Here is an 11,573-nt window from a genome sequence, read left to right as displayed (position 1 = left end):
ATTGACCATTATCTTTGAAAACTCTCGGCGATCGGGGGAAGTCCCGGACAACTGGAAAAAGGCTAATGTAGTGCCCATCTTTAAAAAAGGGAAGAAAGAGGATCCTGGGAACTACAGGCCAGTCAGCCTCACCTCAGTCCCTGGAAAAATCATGGAGCAGGTCCTCAAGGAATCAATTCTGAAGCACTTAGAGGAGAGGAAAGTGATCAGGAACAGTCAGCATGGATTCATCAAGGGCAAGACATGCCTGACTAATCTAATTGCCTTCTATGATGAGATAACTGGCTCTGTGGATGAGGGGAAAGCAGTGGACATGTTGTTCCTTGACTTTAGCAAAGCTTTTGACACGGTCTCCCACAGTATTCTTGCCAGCAAGTTAAAGAAGTATGGGCTGGATGAATGTATGATAAGGTGGATAGAAAGTTGGCTAGATTGTCGGGCTTAATGGGTAGTGATCAATGGCTCCATGTCTAGTTGGCAGCCGGTATCAAGTGGTGTGCCCCAAGGGTTGGTCCTCAGGCCGGATTTGTTCAATATCTTCATAAATGATCTGGAGGATGGGGTAGACTGCACCCTCAGCAAGTTTGCAGATGACACTAAACTGGGAGGAGAGATAGATACGCTGGAGGGTAGGGATAGGATACAGAGGGCCCTAGGCAAATTAGAGGATTGGGCCAAAAGAAATCTGATGAGGTTTAACAAGGACAAGTGCAGAGTCCTGCACTTAGGATGGAAGAATCCCATGCACCGCTACAGACTAAGGACTGAATGGCTAGGCAGCAGTTCTGCAGACAAGGACGAGAAGCTGGATATGAGTCAACAGTGTGCCCTTGTTGCCAAGAAGGCCAATGGCATTTTGGGATGTATAAGTAGGGGCATTGCCAGCAGATCGAGGGATGTGATCGTTCCCCTCTATTCGACGTTAGGGAGGCCTCACCTGGAGTACTGTGTCCAGTTTTGGGTCCCACACTACAAGAAGGATGTGGAAAATTGGAAAACGTCCAGCAGAGGGCAACAAAAATGATTAGGGGACTAAAACACATGACTTATGAGGAGAGGCTGAGGGAACTGGGATTGTTTAGTCTGCGGAAGAGAAGAATGAGGGGGGATTTGATAACTGCTTTCAACTACCTGAAAGGGGGTTCCAAAGAGGATGGATCTAGACTGTTCTCAGTGGTAGCAGATGACAGAACGAGGAGTAATGGTCTCAAGTTGCAGTGAGGGAGTTTTAGGTTGGATATTAGGAAAAACTTTTTCACTAGGAGGGTGGTGAAACACAGGAATGCATTACCTAGGGAGGTGGTGGAATCTCCTTCCTTAGAAGTTTTTAAGGTCAGGCTTGACAAAGCCCTGGCTGGGATGATTTAGTTGGGGATTGGTCCTGCTTTGAGCAGGGGGTTGGACTAGATGACCTCCTGAGGTCCCTTCCAACCCTGATATTCTATAATTCTGTGATTCTATGGTCACATGCTTTTGAATGTGGTTGTGTTGTTTTCCCAAATTAATGCTGGGTTCCCTTTCCCTTTTTTTATAAAAGTTATCTTTTGTTATACATAGACTCAATGCTTAAGAGTAGGGAATTGTTGCCTTTACCAAGGGGTTCTGTTTAGATTTCCCAGATTACTGGGTGGGGGCTTGAACTGGTTCTCTTTTGTATTGTTAAGAGGTGCCCCTAGATATTGAACTTGGCCCTTGTTGCTTCCAACTTCACCTGGCGGAAGGGTTAAACATGATTTTAGACTCTTGTTCTGTACATCCAAACGTGTCCGGTGACCATATTTAAATTGCCCACCAGCCTCCTGTTCGTATGTGGTGTTCCTGGAAACCATAATTGGGGTTCTGATTGCTAATATAAGCTATGTGTTTGAGCACTGTGATAATACATTTCCCAGTGTTTCCAATACATTAAAGTGGTTAATCTCATGGTTACACATACCAAAAATCCCCTAGAATTTTGTTAGGATTTTGTTATTTTGTACTTTTGCAGTGCTCTTGTTTATCACAATACACATATTACTAATTCTTCTAACTCCAGGTCAAATATTCATGCTATCCTTACGCTAACTGTTAGGCTCCATTAACTTTATTAGGCCTCACACCCGTGGTAAAGCCTATTTTCGTTACTATACCTGTGTTTCTTCCTGCTTTCATTACAGCTTTAATATTAGCATATGTACATAAGAATGGCCATATTGGGTCAGATCAATGGTCCATGTAGCTCAGCATCCTGTCTTCTGACAGTGGCCAGTACCAGATGCTTCAGAGGGAATGAATAGAACAGGGCAATTTCAAGTGATTTATCCCCTGTCATCCAGTTGCATCTTCTGGCAGTTGGAGGTTCAGGGAAACTCGGAGAATGGGGTGCGTCCCTGACTATCTTGGCCATTGATAGACTTATCCTCCATGAACTTATCTAACTCTTTTTTTAACCCAATTGTACATTTGATCTTCACAATATTCCCTGGCAATGAGTTTCCCAGGTTGAAGGAGTTATGTGAAGAAGTATTTTCTTTTGTTTGTTTTAAATTTGCTGCCTATTAATTCCATTGGATGAGCCCTGGCTCTTGTATTATATCAAGGGGTAAACAATACTTCCCTATTCACTTTTTGCATACCATTCCTGATTTTATAGATCTCTTTCATATACCCCCAAATTATCTCTTTTCTAAGCAGAACTGTCACAGTCTTTTTAATCTCCTCATGTGGAAGCTGTTCCATACCCCTAATCATTTTTGTTGCCCTTTTCTGTATCTTTTCCAATTATAATATATCTTTTTTGACATGGAGTGATCAGAACTGCACAGAATATTCAAGGTGTGGGCGTACTATGGATTAATATGATGGTATTATGATATTTCATATTTCACCTCAGTCCCTGGAAAAATCATGGAGCAGGTCCTCAAGGAATCAATTCTGAAGCACTTAGAGGAGAGGAAAGTGATCAGGATCAGTCAGCATGGATTCACCAAGGGCAAGACATGCCTGACTAATCTAATTGCCTTCTATGATGAGATAACTGGCTCTGTGGATGAGGGGAAAGCAGTGGACATGTTGTTCCTTGACTTTAGCAAAGCTTTTGACACGGTCTCCCACAGTATTCTTGCCAGCAAGTTAAAGAAGTATGGGCTGGATGAATGGACTATAAGGTGGATAGAAAGCTGGCTAGATTGTCGGGCTCAATGGGTAGTGATCAATGGCTCCATGTCTAGTTGGCAGCTGGTATCAAGTGGTGTGCCCCAAGGGTTGGTCCTCAGGCCGGATTTGTTCAATATCTTCATTAATGATCTGGAGGATGGGGTGGACTGCACCCTCAGCAAGTTTGCAGATGACACTAAACTGGGAGGAGTGGTAGATACGCTGGAGGGTAGAGATAGGATACAGAGGGCCCTAGACAAATTAGAGGCTTGGGCCAAAAGAAATCTGATGAGGTTCAACAAGGACAAGTGCAGAGTCCTGCACTTAGGATGGAAGAATCCCATGCACCGCTACAGACTAAGGACCGAATGGCTAGGCAGCAGTTCTGCAGACAAGGACGAGAAGCTGGATATGAGTCAACAGTGTGCCCTTGTTGCCAAGAAGGCTAACGGCATTTTAGGCTGTATAAGTAGGGGCATTGCCAGAAGATCGAGGGATGTGATCATTCCCCTCTATTCGACATTGGTCGAATTGGTGAGGCCTCATCTGGAGTACTGTGTCCAGTTTTGGGCCCCACACTACAAGAAGGATGTGGAAAAATTGGAAAGTGTCCAGCAGAGGGCAAGAAAAATGATTCGGGGATTGGATCACATGATTTATGAGGAGAGGCTGAGGGAACTGGGATTGTTTCCTATCTTTAACCATCATTAAGCATGTAAGCATACAGCATAATCCTCCCAAGATCAGGTTAAGGGTCAAAAGTCAACAGACTAAAGAGTGAACCATGGACATTAAATCAATGACTCATCCCAGGAAGTGGCCCACAATTTTACTTGTTGATGCACAACTGTTTGGGTTTTTTTTTTGTTTACTTCATTCACAATTTGTTTGTATTTGACAAACCCTCAATGACGGAATGCTAACAAAGAAATTTCACTACTCCCCAGCTCATTTTCCCTTCTTAATACAGTTAAATCTTAAAGCAACATTTCTTATTACTCATTTTGAAGTTAAGAGTTTGTAGTATTACAAACCTTCCAGGGCTGGGTTAAAGCATATGGGTCATGAACCATCGCACTGAACCACTTCTGTGGCTAAATAAAGGCCTTTGGAGTCTAAGTCTATCCATTTTACATCTCTTCAAAATCACTTTCTTTGGTTTTGACTTTTTGAGTTTTTTTTAAAAAGAAGGTGGTTGATCTGAGGTAAGATTCTCCCTTACTAAAAGGGGTAACGTTATACCAGAGCAAACATGAAAGAAGAGAACACTTACACTAAAAGCTATTTACTCGGGCAGCTGTTTTTCTATTTAAGTGTCTAATGAATCAGAAAGAAAACATCATTCTAATTTTATTGTAAATGTAAAGTGAATCCAGATGTTTCAATATAGTAACCTCACCGGAACCAGGACTTATAAGGAAGATGACTGATGATGCTCAGAAGAAACAGGATAGAAGGTCACATCTCATGCTGAGCGAGACTAGTACTTCCGTTCAAGAAGTGCTGGTAAAACCTTTGGGCTTGGAATCTCCGGTGTGGAAAGGAAAATATTAAGTCTGGAAAATTAAATAAACCGGGCTTTATGTATTTTGGGAGTTTGCAATTATTTCTTTATACTGTGAATTTAATTAAATGTCTTGCATTTGTAGCTATACATAAGTTATACAAATATTGTTTAAAACAATATTTTTTTAAGAAAATTGGCTACTAAAGCTTATTCTTCAGCTTTTTCATGAAAGCAATTTTTCTACAGTCCTATCTCCATTATTTTATTACAGCTAACAGAATAACATGCCCTGACTACTTCACTGGTTTCATTAATTTCACCCCTTGTTTCTACTTGCAGACTATCCACAAGCAGATGGCAGTTTTCTTAAATGTATTTATTGATTATTCAATTAATTATTCTGTGCTTCACCCTCCTTCTATTGCACTCTTTCTTTCTGCCATTCTTCTCTGTAACAGGGTATGCTGGCCTTTTAAGGGAGTTACATGCATTTGTGCTAGGTTTAGCACACCTCCGTGGGTGCAGGGAATGACACCAAGGATTGTATGATGGTAGTCTGTGACTAGAAACCCGGCCTGCTGGAAGATAAAAGGATAACCCATGGCTATTCAAGAGAGAGAGACTTAGGGAGACCATACTTGGGGGGGCGGGGGGAGATGTGCCACCAAAGGGCAGGAAATGGCTGGGGAGGAGGCCAGACTGAGCACATTGGAGACCCTGGCTAGCTAAGACAGGGCTTTTTAGCTTATGGGGCATACTGCCCAATTATTTAGGTCCTGGGGCTGGAAACCTATAGTGGAAGGTGGACATGGGTTCCTTCTAGGGTGTTACCTTGTGGTACAGCCACCCTTGTCAACAAGGGGGAAAAGGGACTGGCTGGAGCCTGCGAGGGTTAGATCCTGAGCCCAGAAGTAGGTGCTACAGATTGTGGAAATCAACAGACCTTGAGAGGAAGGGCTGTGCCTGGCAAGAGTCTGGGGTAGAAGACTTTTTTGTGTTTCTGTTTAGACTTTGAATACCCCTTGAAGGGGTGAACTCTTGTGACTTAACCAGATGACTAAATCATCTCAGCAACCTAACAGCACTGGGAGCTACAGAACCCATCTGAGGGGGGAAACTGAGGTGTGACATGGAAGGAATCTGCGGCAGCTAATGGGCCTGAAGCCATATTGGGTAAGTCCCTGCAACATTCTTTCTGGGCCCAGTTGTTAGTTGCTCTAGACACCCAACATGAATAACACCAGTGTGGTGTATGTCGACAGTCACAGAGGTGACTCTGCACCACTGCTTTTCAGCAGCCCCTGCCATGTGGTGGGGTTTGTGATGGATCAGATATGGCAGGCAGCAGATTAGGAGGAAGCATAGCTGTGGGATGGGAGGAGGTGTGTGTGTGTGTGTGTGTGTGTGTGTGTTCTGGACACTAGTGATTTCCCAACTATAAGTACGAGGGGGTGGGGGAGGAGTTAGGGCAGCCCTTGTGACTATCTTAATCTGCATTGGGGGTTGAGCATGCTCTGTACAGATGGAATGTTCAGAGAATTTAGCAGCAAAAATTCTAATGGTCTCTACTGAGGTTTTATGGACTGAGATTTTTGCCAAGATTGGGCTGTCTTTTCACAGGGATGGCAAAAATTACATCACTGACACATGGACTGACACCCCCTCTCCAAACTTCAAGTCTGTACTACAAAGCATGGAGGTGCTAGAGCATCTCAATAAAAAAGTTGTCAGATTTCTTTATTAACATGGGCAAAACAACATATTTTCAACATAATCTGGTTCTTGGAAATGGCTGAACCGTTATTTTGCTGAAACTTTTCAAAATATTGAACCCAAGAGAGATCCCCAGAATGGGAAACTCTAGCCTGAATGGTTCAAGTTTGGCAAAGTCATAAGTGACTGAAAATAGGGTCTTAAAATGGGAAGTCTTGGGCAACTTTAGAGAGAGCTACCAGTTCTGCTTATAATGCAGGAGAAAACTCTTGACAGGAATTAAAGTTTCTGACTGGGTGTGAAATCTAGAAGACAATGGCAGCATATATATATATATATATATAATATACACATACATACACACACCAAGTTACCTAGACTATAGGAGTAATCCAAGGGAGCAGAAGAAGGAGCTGAGATAATGTGGCGATGAGGCATAAAACCTACATGAGAGAGAGAGAGAGAGAGAGAGAGAGAGAGAAAAGGACTATGACTATGGATAGGCCTACAGCATATAATGTGAATACATTTCTAATTTACAGATACTCCGTCTGTACACATGGCCCATCTGGTTCATCTATTGCTTAGTAGGACTGAGAATACAAGTGGGGAAGCAGGGAAGGCAGTTGTTTTGTCTGATCAGTTTTGTAGCATAAAGGCCAAAATAAGAATATTCTGATGTCTTAAAACTTGTGCTCCTTTGCTCCTGAAGTTTTGACTATGAAAAGTCTTCGGGTAAAAAGAAGAGAAGCTTTATGTCCACCTATTTATTTAACCCAGATCAGGAGTGACAGAAAGTCAGTCCATTGCTTTCCTTGCTGCTGTCTCTTGCCAGGATGAAACATGATTTCAGACATCATATAGGACATAAAACACCGCTAAGAAGATAAAAAGGCTTCTGCTTTGCCACCACATTGCAGAGAACCCTATGCCCTATCTTTTTTCCTCACTTTTGTGTTTTCAGTATTTAATAATTAAAAAGTACTTTCTCCTCAATATGAGTGCATTGTGCTCTCAGACATTATCTGTACCCATTGCGTGAACTAGTCTCTTCCTCCTCCTTTTGGAGAAAGGAAAATACCATATAATCATAATTTATTACTAAAGTTTAAGCTGGCATGGGAAAAATACTGCTCCAGCTGGTGCAGTTGCCTGATTGAACCATAATAACCTCCATGGCTCAACTGTCAAAGGAAACTTTCCACTGACATAAAACAACCTACAGAATGAATTAACTGCTTAAAAAAATAAGTACTTTTAGACAAACATTGGTTCCGCATATGGCCTGTATATACAGCTATGTTACCCTTTGACAAGATATCTAATAGCATGCAACTTAGCCCTAATTGGAGGGTGGACATGTCTATGTTTGCAGACTTGATCTGGGAAAGACCTGCTTCTATTTAAAAAGTTTTGTTTACAAGCTGCAGTGAATAATTATTTACCTATGTGTGCAGTACTTTTCTGATTCAAAGATCTCAAAGCACTGTAGAAACATTAAATAATTAAGCCTAACACATTCCCTGTGAGATGGGTAAACCGAGGCACAGAGATTGAATGACTTGTCCATGGTCACACAACAAATCATTCAAATTCAGCAATACAACCCATAAGTCCTTACTCCCAGTCCTATGCTCTAATCACTAGAAGAAGTCCGTGCAAAGATGGCCTCTATGTGTGGTAAGTCATCATAATCTGAGTGCAGAAACTGTGCGACTGCACTGAGAACTGAGCTGGTTTGTGTTAAATGAAGAACTGGAATTTTTTTCCACTTTTTGCTTGTGGGTGTGTAAAAGAAACTGGGAAAGCACAGTGGTGTTTAAACATACGGGAATTTCTTGCACATAGGGCTCAGAGGTTTAGTCCTGGATATTTTTGTGAGTCTCAGAAAGGAAAATTCCTAATGACTAGAACATCTGACTGAGAATCAAGTGTTCAAATTTCTAGTCCCATTGGCATCGCTGATTTACTGGAAAACCTTGGCCAAATGTCACAAGCTCCCCAAGCGTTAGCTTTCGTGCCTGTAAAATACAGCTAATACATACCTCAAAAGTGTTAACTTATTTAATCAACCGATATCTTCAAATGGTTCTGAGATTCTGAGAGGAAAATATGCATTTGTGTTGTTAGCTCTCTAGTGAAGGGGAAGGGTCAGAGAGAAAATTCTTAACGCCACCCTCCCCTCAGAAAAGACCAAAATCTAGGCCCTAGAGCATTGACATAGCAGATACTATTATAGGTACTGGGGGGATGGACTCTGTTCCCAGCTCAGGCACTGATTTGGTGTAAAGTGTCCGGCAAGTTACTTAACTTAGCTTGTGGGCAGTGGTTTTGTGTGCCCCAATTTTGGGGCATCCAACCTGAAACACCTGGACCTTGATTCTTCAGAGGTCATGGGCTTATGCAGTACCCACTGGCTTCGTTTGACATTTTAGGTGCTTGTTGCTTCTAAAAATTAAGTCCTAACATTGGATACCCACACACATGAGGCATCCAAAGTCTGTGGCCACTTGATAAGATGCTGAGCTTGACTCCATGTGCCCCACAGGTCTAGGAAGTGAAATATATTTTCATTTTTAGCAGTGGAAGTTGGTGGGGATGCTGCAGGCAAAACCAAAATGTCAAAGATTTGTGGCTGAAGAAGAGAGTTCTTCAGTAGCTTTTCTCAGATTATGCTGGATACATACATACTGATTACCCTGAAGCACTTACACAAACTAAGTTTATGCTCTAGTGAGCTCCAAAATGCGGAAAAACAATTTTCTGAGTGCAGAAAAGAAGGGCTTTCTGGCATTGCTCTATCTTTGTCCTTGATGCCCCTTTCTTCATAATGGAGGTATCAATGCATGAATATATCACAAAGAGCAGTGACATGAATAAGATGTGCTTTTTGGTTTTAATAGATTGCATTTATTACAAGGAATCCAGAGGCTAAGCAAATACTATATTTTGGAGACTTTTCTGATACATCTGCATTACAATGACTCTCTTAGTTTTGCTGCCATATTATTCCTTATAAATCATAAGCGGGGAAAACATAAATAAACAAGGTATTCCTTCCAACATTTGTACGGAATGGGCTTTTACAAAAAACTGCAGATTGTAAGGTATTTTTGGCAGACGTGTCTTTTTGTTTAAATTTATAGGGTTAGGCAGCAGATTCTCAGTTAGTGTACATTCTCACAGCTCTACTAACTTCAGCTGGAACTACACTGTTTTATACCAGATGAGGATATGGTCCACATGACTCAACTGGGCCATTGGCACAAAGTCCTGTGTTAGGGGAGGTGTAGAGCTGCACTGCCCCTGAGGCATCACCAGGAGAGACTCAATCTCAATAAGCCCTACAGTGACTCTGTGGAATCAGATTGCTTCCCCTGGTGTGTTGTGCCACAGATCAGGGTTAACGTGGTGGCATGGGTGGGGCCATGTCCCTGGTACCTCAGTTCCCACACCTGGGTGATTGTGTTTCCTTTGGAAAAACCCACTAAACAGTTCCTGCTAACAATCTTCTATTGTACTGTGCCCTTGCCTGGGCCACCTAAGAGGGTGGGATCCCCTGGTGGCCCCCAGTTCCAGGCAGATCACCATGCAAAGTACTCCATTTAGGAAGGAACAATCAGTTGCACAAATACAAAGTGGGAAACGACTGCCTAGGAAGGAGTCCTGCAGAAAGGGATCTGGGGGTCATCGTGGACCACAAGCTAAATATAAGTCAACAGTGTAATGCTGTTGCAAAAAAGCGAACATCATTCTTGGATGTATTAGCAGGAGTATTATAAGCAAGATGAGAAATAATTCTTCCACTCTACTCTGTGCTGATTAGGCCTCAACTGGAGTATTGTGTCCAGTTCTGGGTGCCACATTTCAGGAAAGATGTGGACAAATTGGAGAAAGTCTGGAGAAGAGCAACAAAAGTGATTAAAGGTCTAGAAAACATGATCTATGAGGGAAGACTGAAAAAATTCGGTTTGTTTAGTCTGGAAAAGAAGAGACTGAGAGGGGATATAATAACAGTTTTCAAGTACGTAAAAGGTTGTTACAAGGAGGAGGGAGAAAAATTGTTCTTAACTTCTGAGGATAGGACAAGAAGCAATGGGCTCAATTGCAGCAAGGGAGGTTTCGGTTGAACATTAGAAAAAACTGGTGAAGGGTGGTTAAGCAAATAATAAATAACCTAGGGTGGTTGTGGAATCTCTCTCATTGGAGATTTTTAAGAGCAGGTTAGACAAACACCTGTCAGAGATGGTCTAGAAAATACTTAGTCCTTCCATGAATGCAGGGGACTGGACTAGATGACCTTTCCAGTCCTATGATTCTAGGTAGCCCAAACAGTAACTTTAAAAATATTAATTTTAGTTTGTTAACTTGAGTAGCAGCGAATAGAAATCTGCCAAATCTGTTGAGTTCTGTAGAACATTTTCACACACAAATTGGTAATGTTTACACACACTGAGCAACTGTTTTGGAAAACATGGTGCCTGATGTAAGAACTATGGGACTAAAAACTGGGAATTCTAGGTCACCGATGCTACCACATCACCACTGGAAGTTCAGGCTGGATTTCTGCTTGAGGATCCTATGAAGTTAGGCATTGCAGAAAGTACAGTCCAGCAGGGTCAGGCCAGTATATAAACAAGGAAGCCAAAATGGGGAACTGTCTGAGCGATGATGCAGACTACCTGCCTGCTTTCGCTCCAAATCTTGCCTTGCTGTGAACCCTAGACTCCCGCTTCTGATCCCAGTTCATCCTCGACTCCACTGTTTGCCTCCTGTCTGTACCTGACCCTGACTTTCTGGTATCCTGACCCAGCTCAACCCCAACCCCACTACTCATCTTTTGACCAGAACTTGGTAACTGACCAAGGCACACAGACTGCCCAGGGCCTGGCCTGACAGCTTTGGCCCCCACTGCCCCTCCATCGAACCCCTCTATAGATGATGGATCAGGTAGGCCACCCTGCAACCCAGGACTAAGTCACCCACCTGCAGGCAGAGAACCTCATGCTACAGGCCCAAGTGACGCAGCTAGCCACTGCAGCACAGGCCCTATGTGAGCAACTTGCAGTCTCACAGAGAGAAGCAGCTATGTACGTGCCTGAAGAGATCACCCATCTCCTAAACTGGCTCCCACGGTGCCACTGCCTGAATGGTTTGATGGAGACTGTTGGAAATTCTGGGGGTTCCTGAACCAGTGCAGGCTGATCACCGTGTTCCG

At 42.8% G+C, this 11,573-nt stretch overlaps 1 long non-coding RNA gene across 1 annotated transcript in view; it reads left to right on the top strand.

Moving 5' to 3' along the window:
• The first annotated feature begins 5,761 nt into the window (after positions 1 to 5,761).
• The window catches only part of LOC141981549 (uncharacterized), a 142,224-nt gene continuing 136,412 nt past the window's right edge, over positions 5,762 to 11,573 (top strand). The window contains exon 1 of the long non-coding RNA XR_012637825.1: positions 5,762 to 5,815. This is a non-coding gene — a long non-coding RNA (uncharacterized LOC141981549). The remainder of the gene's footprint in view (positions 5,816 to 11,573) is intronic.

The sequence above is a fragment of the Natator depressus genome, chromosome 2, assembly GCF_965152275.1.
Source record: "Natator depressus isolate rNatDep1 chromosome 2, rNatDep2.hap1, whole genome shotgun sequence".
Classification (NCBI taxonomy): domain Eukaryota; kingdom Metazoa; phylum Chordata; order Testudines; family Cheloniidae; genus Natator; species Natator depressus.
Note: the sequence above shows the minus strand (reverse complement) of the source record. Positions and strands in the feature narration are given on the sequence as shown.